We start from the raw sequence: 7,425 nt of genomic DNA, 5'->3' as shown, positions 1-7,425 counted from the left end.
CATGTCATCGATACTTGCCAGCCAGTGCAAGTGGGCTTCAGCCCAGCCTTATTTCATTCCCCTAAAGATTTCCAGGAAGACAGTGATTGGTAAGAGAGTCCCTGTTTCTGGATGATTCTTGGCTCAGCCCAGCTCACCACCTTGCCTGTCTGGTTTCCACTGTTCTCTTTCTAGAGGCTCTTGAAACTCTGAAATGAAGAATGCTGAGGCTACTCTTCCAATAACTCCAAGGAAAACCAGTTTGTGCTCCACCATTCCAGACCTATCCTTGGAGCTCTTGGAGCCCTTCTCCCCTGCCCACTCTGTCCGCTTATCTTCTGTAGTGTTCCGAGTGACAAGAAGTCCAATGACTGGCAGCAGTGAGCCCTGGGCCTTGTTTCAGTTAAGATGGCAGAAGAAGCCTATTCAGTTCTTATGACCTGAGAAGGATGAGGGCAAGATGCTCTTCTGAAATAGTCCCTCCTGGATCTAGCCATCAGATTTTCTGCAGTTCCAAAGGGATAGAGCAGAGCTCTCAACCCCAGCTGTTCATTAGAAGTACTTCTGTAATGCTTTTTATTTATATACATACATATATATAATTATGGCTTCTGATGTAATTGATCAGGAGCTGGGAGTCCCAGCTTGAGCATTGTTTTTATTTTTGTTTCTCTTAAAATTTTTATTCTGGTAACATATATACAACACAAAATTTCCCATTGAACCACTTTCAGATATATAATTCCGTGATGCTTATTACAGTCACAATATTGTGTCACTGTCACTACCATCCATTACTAAAACTTTTTCATCAGCCCAAATGGCAACTCTGCACCCATTAAGCAATCACTGTACATTTCCTACACCCCTCACTCCAGCCCCTGGTAACCTCTAATTTACTTTCTTTCTCCATGAATTTGCTTATTCTTGATATTTCATTTAAGTGGAATCATGCAATGTTTGTCCTTTTGTACCTGACTTACTTCACTTAGCACAATATTTTCAAAGTGCATCCATGCTATAGCATGTATCAGAATTTCATTCTTTTTATGGTTGAATAACATTCCATTGTAAGAATATGCCACATTTTGCCCATCCATTCATCTGTCAGTGGACACTGGGTTGCTTCTGTCTTCCAGCCATTGTGGATAATGCTGCTCTGAACTTGGTGTACATGAGTGTTTTTAGTAGGTGTTTTAACACGCAGCTGGTGTTGAGAACTCCTGAGCTGGGCAGAGTCATTGATCATTTGTCCATTGGAATCTAGATTTCAAATAGTCCAAACCTCATTTGAAAGAAGAGAAAATAAAACTCATGGGATTAATGATTTGCCTAAGACCACGGGCTAGTTAATTGTACAGTTGGGCTTAGAGCCTGTGCTCTGGGGCTCCCAGTCCAGTGCTCTTTTCTGATATACCACACTGATTCTTGTATTTTGAAATGCAATGACATTGAGGATATTGGGCCTTCCGGATCCTTCCTATGACACAAGATTAGGTAAGATGAGCATACTCAGCCCAGGGTCCTTTATCCTCCTAAGGGAGTTCCTAATGTTTGTATTAGAGAAGGAAGACAAACAGGGTATGGCATTGCTGCCCAGCCGTCATAGCGTGTTGCCTTGGAAACATCCTTCTCCCCCCATCTAAAAGAAAATGTTTTCTTGAATTGGCATGCTCACAAATACAAAGAAGAATGATTAAATTTGCTTTTAAGTTACCAAATGCACCATGCAGGTCTGTAATTGACCATGAGAGTGTTGGGAAAATATGATCTATCCTCTATAAATCAGGAAACCTTAAACTGGCTCTCTAATCGTAAATGCCGAACCAGGCGGTGTCCAAAAAGGCTCATGTTTATAAATTGTTCCCTGATGTTTTAAGTAAGTGCACAAACACAAATCATACTAAGGACTTCAGAAAAGACTTAGCTGTGTGGCAATTTATTAAAAGCAGTGTAATTTTCATCAGTCAAGCAGCCATAGACTGTAATTACCTCTCTACCGAAAGAGTTACAATTGCTTTCATTACATTTTCCTAGTCATGTGTTTGTCTGGATTGCCACAGAGACACTGAATGGAAAATGCATTTATTTATTGTTAGTCTTCCTAATGGCTCTCTACTTGGTTTCTAAAGATGTTATCAAGGCACTGACTTCCCCTAATCCCTCCACCCCTACTTGGTGGCCTTTATAGAAGATGAAAGAGGACCCACGTTCAAACTCTCAGCTCGTGTTGAGCATCCAAAATCTGCTCAGTGTCTATAGATAACCAGCTCTGATTGAGAAGCCCCCGTTAGGCTGGTAAAAGTTCAAATGCTGAAGATTAATTAAAAACACACACCATTGAGCAAAACTGCCAGCCTCTAGGACACAACTGCAAAGAAACCACATTTTGTTTCCTATAGTCAGAGCATTACAAGAGCATTTAAAAGACTTGGTGTGTGAGCTCCAATCCTGTCTCCCACTTGGTGGGTGCATCAATTATAGGGCACTGCAGCACCTCAGCCCTTGAAACATACGAGCAGTAAGGACATTTCATCACTCCCAAAGCTCTCTCATCTCCTGATGCGGTGAAAGATGAATAAAGCTGGAAACCACGGAGATCTCGACTTTGGAGGATGGGAGTGTGTGGGCAGGGAGTTGACTTCACATCTGCACAGTGACAAACGTGCTTTATCAAGCCGAAGCATTTGTCAGTCCTGGATGAGGGGTTTGCCTCCTGCTTAGAGGAAGAGACAACTCTGGTCATTCTCCTGCAAATCTCACCACCAATCTTTTGCACGTTTGCATCTCTGCCACCCAGTTGCTGTGATTTTGGGCAAGACACTTGACCTTCATGAACCTCTGCTCCCTGAAAGTCCAATAAGAGCAGGTGATGGGCGTTCAAAACGACAACTCTTTTAACTGTTGGAAAGCAAGGGTTAGGGAGTTTTGGCAAGCTTCTTCTCATTCCCTATCAAACTCAGAACGCTTAAGGAAAGGAAGAGGGCATGAGTCAACACCAGAATTCCTTCCATTTTTTTTCTTGTCTTTGCTTTTCTTATTAAAATCCATCACTATATCCGGAAGTAGTACCCTGACTATATACTTTCCCAGTGTTGAGAAAAGAGAGAGCAGCTTTCAGTCTAGAATCACAGAATGCTAAAATTTTGCATATAGGAAGGATGTGAGAAATATCAATCACTCTAATGTCCTTATTTTATAGATAAGAAAACTGAGTCCCGGAGAAGCAAATAACATGTCAGAGTCACAGAGCTGTGCAACGACAAGCCTCGCAAACACTGGTCAATCCTCGTCCTACTGCATCATCCCACTCCAATACCCTTGGACAGGTGACTAGCTGGCTACTATAGAGAAAGCCATTCACCTGGCTTTGCCCTTCACATCACAGAGTACAAGTAATGAACATTCTTGAGCAGGTGTGAAATGGCTTGCAACAGGGGCCATTAGTTAGCTGAATCTCAACGTTCCATCTCTCTTTCCAGTCTTCCCAAAGAATTAAACTTGAGCATGCTTGTAGGAATTCAATCACATCTTCCCACTGGGGATGAGCCCTGGGAATGCAGCAACGTTGCCTGAGCCCACAGGTGCAGGGCTGGACTTGCATGCCCCCCTCATGGCCCGCTGCAGGGGAGCTCAGCAGCAGCCTTCCCTCACCTTGAACTGCTTCACCAGAGAGTGGGGGGCAGGCACAATTTCAGCCCACGCCAGCTGTGCCACAACTGGTTAAAACAAATTCAGAATGCTCCCCCGTGACAGCTGGGCATAAACTCACACTTTATAAGGCTGGTTCATTCAGGGTAAAAATGACTGCTCTGTCGAAAGGAAGAGTGCTTGCTTTTGGATGTCTGTCACTTCTGCAGAAATCGTATACCCTCCATTTCCTCCCATTTGCTGGCATTTCACAAATGGCCACATCATTTTGTCAGACTGTGGAGCCACTTGGAAATTGGGTGTACAGTTTTGCATAATCCGTCATGTCATGCCTGTGACACTCTGTGATTATGTATAATGGTCTCACAGTCTCTGAGGAGGCCTGACATACGCAAATGCTACCTGGGTTGGCCACGGGGCCGAGTCACATTACATTTTATGGAGAGGGACACTGAGGAGAGAGCGCTGTCCACACAGTGCCCCAGCTCCAGCAGAAGAGCAGAAAGCTTGGCTTGAATCAGCGAGTTGGTGTCAGACAAAATGAAACAGAGGTGTTGTCTAAAATTAACCTTCATAAAAACAATTTAGTTAAACCAATTTTTGTGCCTAGACCCTAAGGCCAAAACTCACTGAAATTTAACTAGTAGGAAGAAAAATGAGCTTTTACGTTAAGCTCTGTATCTCAAGAATGAAAACAGGTAAATAACAGTAGCGTTGGGTGCTGGATACCTAGGAGTTCATTACTATTCTCTCTACTTTTCTGTGTATTTGATTTTTTCATACTAAAACATGGTTTTTATAAAAGGTGTAATGTTTCTGTTTGGATGTGAGGTTGAAGTTTGGGACCATAAATCCTGATTGTATAGGAAAATGAATGCACCCCAGGAAACCCCAGACAAAAGCAGTAAGGTGTTGAGATGCAAGAGCAGAGAATTCCTGCAACTCCTGGTCCTGGAAAAGACTGCCTTAGATTCCGGGGGCTTCCATAACGAAGCTCCACAAACGAGTTGGCTGAAAACAACAGAAATTTGTTATCTCACACATACCTGCCTGGAGAGCTGTCAGCTCTTCCTGTCTAAATGCTTCTCAAGCATCTGTCTCAACGTCACGGCTACCATGGACCCTCACCTGAGGATTCAAATCTCCCTTCTTATCATCTGTACCCTCTGTTTTAGGGCTTATTCATAGGCTGTTCTGCTGGCTCTTGTCTCATGTGTGTTAGGCTTACCTTGCCATAGACTATAAATCCTTCTGGATCTGGGGTTATGTTGTGTACTTTTAAAGGCTTCCCAGGCTCACTCAGCTCAAGGCCCATCTTTACTGTGCAAACTTCTCTAATTACAATCTATACCATCCTTGTGTCTAATATTTTTAATGTCTCTGTTGCAGTTAACATATTGGAAATGTTCTCAGCACTCATCTTTTGCACTTCCTTGGTATTTCATTATGGTGATATATAAAAATACTACGTTAACAAAACAGCAGAGCATTAACAATCCCTGTGAGATGCTGTGGGAGAGAGAAGGTGGCAGATGCTGTCATATTCCCGACGTCACTCCTGGTTGTGGTCCCTTTCATCCTATCCCACCTTCATTACGGAGGCAAAAGAAGCTCCAGACTTAATGATTTCAGTGAACCCCCCCCCTCCCACCCATTGCAGCTGGGGTGGCCCGGTCACTGAGATGCAAGAAGCTTGCTGGGGAGTTCTGGAAAGCCCTTAGCAGGGAAAGTATGGCTGGCACCACCTCTTCCTCCTCCCTCCTCCTGTCTCTCTCGTGGATTGTGGTTGGGATTCCTGAAGTTGGGGCAACTACCCACTGACCATGAGCAGGAGCCAAAAGGGATGGCAGAGTTTCTGGGCCTGACCTTGTTGAGCTGCTGAACCAGTGTCACTAGGCACGTACTTCCAGGTTTCTTGCCGTGCAAGTAACAACTCGTCCCTATGTGCTTCTGTCTGAATTTCTCTTACTTGCAGCTAAAAGCATTCTGACATAGAGACTCCATAGACTTAATGGGTACCCTAAAGAATAAATAGAGTTTGGGGAAAGACGGCAGCAAGACAAAAGAAATCCAACATGACCTCTAAGAAAAGAATTGAAATGAACAGAGGGGTTGCAAATAGGAGTAAACCTCTCAGTCCTGGGCCTCCGGAAGTGTGTCATTATGTGCATCACACTCACTATAGGACAGAAAGAATAGAATGAATGAAGTTACCACAGGCCAGTTCACATCCCTCTTTCTGAGAAATTGTACAATGGCACAGCAACTAAGAAAAGAGATCTTGGCAGAATCACTCTAACATTCTGTAATTTGGAGGGGTAAAGTGAGCCATAAGGGAAAGGGGAACACCAGCTGGGACAGTTATAAAGCTTCTAAAAAGAATTATCGAGAAAGTACATAAAACCAAGGTAGATGAAATGACAGAGATAAGACCAGGCAATTTAGTCATGGACTTAAATGGAAAGAGAAACTTCATTATTCTAAGAATAATCACTCATTAATTTGAAAATACTATATTGTGATTGTAGTGGTAGTGACACAAACTGAAGAAGTTTGTCAGAATTTATAGAATTGTCTCTCCAAAATGAATTTGTTTTTTACTATACAAAAATTATATCTCAGTAAGAGAAAAGTCTACCCATAAAAATTAAGTCAAAGGAAAAATAAATTCAGAAAGTTTAATAAAAAAGGATGGAAACAGACACACTAAGAAAATCCAAACAAAAAGAAAAAAGAGATCGTAATAGTCTCCAGAAAAGGTAAACTTCAAGTCAAAACACATGAAGTATGGCAAAGGGAATCATATTTTTTGATAAAGAGTATAATCCACACTCTCTATTTTATGCATAAATTCTCTGTAAACCTGCAATTTCTCTAATAAAAATAAATAAATAAAATAAATAAATAAAAATTTAAGAAGACTTCAATCCATAATGAAGACATAGTTATAAATCTTTATGTACCAAATAATATGGCATCAAAACCTTAGGATTCTAAATGGAAAGTGACTAAAACAATCATTGTGAGAAAATTAATATACTCTATAAATTAATGACAGATTACATAAGTTAAAAACAAACAGTTCTAGAGGAATTTAATAATTTAATCAATAAGGCTAAATTAACAGTTATATAAAACTCTGAAAATGAGTTATCAAAACTTCTTTAAGGATGTTCAAACATTGTTCCTGTAATAAAGCACTCATTCAGTAAATAAAGTCCCAAATTTCTCAAAAGAGAGCATGGGCAGGCCTTGTTCTCTGTTTACAATACTATAAAATACAATATTTTAATAAAATATTTTTTAAAAACAACCTTGGAAATGTGAAGGGGATCTCATCCATAAAACTCTTGGATCAAAGGGGGAAATGAAAGCTATAATTATAAAACTTTAGAAAATATCTCTAATATGAACACTGAGGATCAAGCTTCTCTGTGACTGCAGACTCTGCTCAGACAAAAATTCCTAACCTTTAAATCATTTCCTTATAAAACTACACAAAAGGAAAATAAACTCCACAATCACTCAAGGAAATTAGAAGGAAAAAAAGGAGTAAACAAGCAAACCAGGAAAACAAGAAGAAAAAATAACCTAAAAATAATGGAAGTAGAAACTGTTGAGTTAAAGAACAGAGCATAAACTTGACAATTAAATCCAAGAGGTGGTTCTTAGAAATATCAATACAATGAAAGGGACAGCAAACTTTTCATAAAGGACCAGATAGTGAATATGTTTAAGCTTTCCGGGCCACATATGAATTCTTTGTTGTTTTTTTTTAATGACTCTTTAACAATG

This window comes from Choloepus didactylus, chromosome 18, assembly GCF_015220235.1.
Source record: "Choloepus didactylus isolate mChoDid1 chromosome 18, mChoDid1.pri, whole genome shotgun sequence".
Lineage (NCBI taxonomy): Eukaryota > Metazoa > Chordata > Mammalia > Pilosa > Megalonychidae > Choloepus > Choloepus didactylus.
This window is presented reverse-complemented; position numbering follows the sequence as displayed.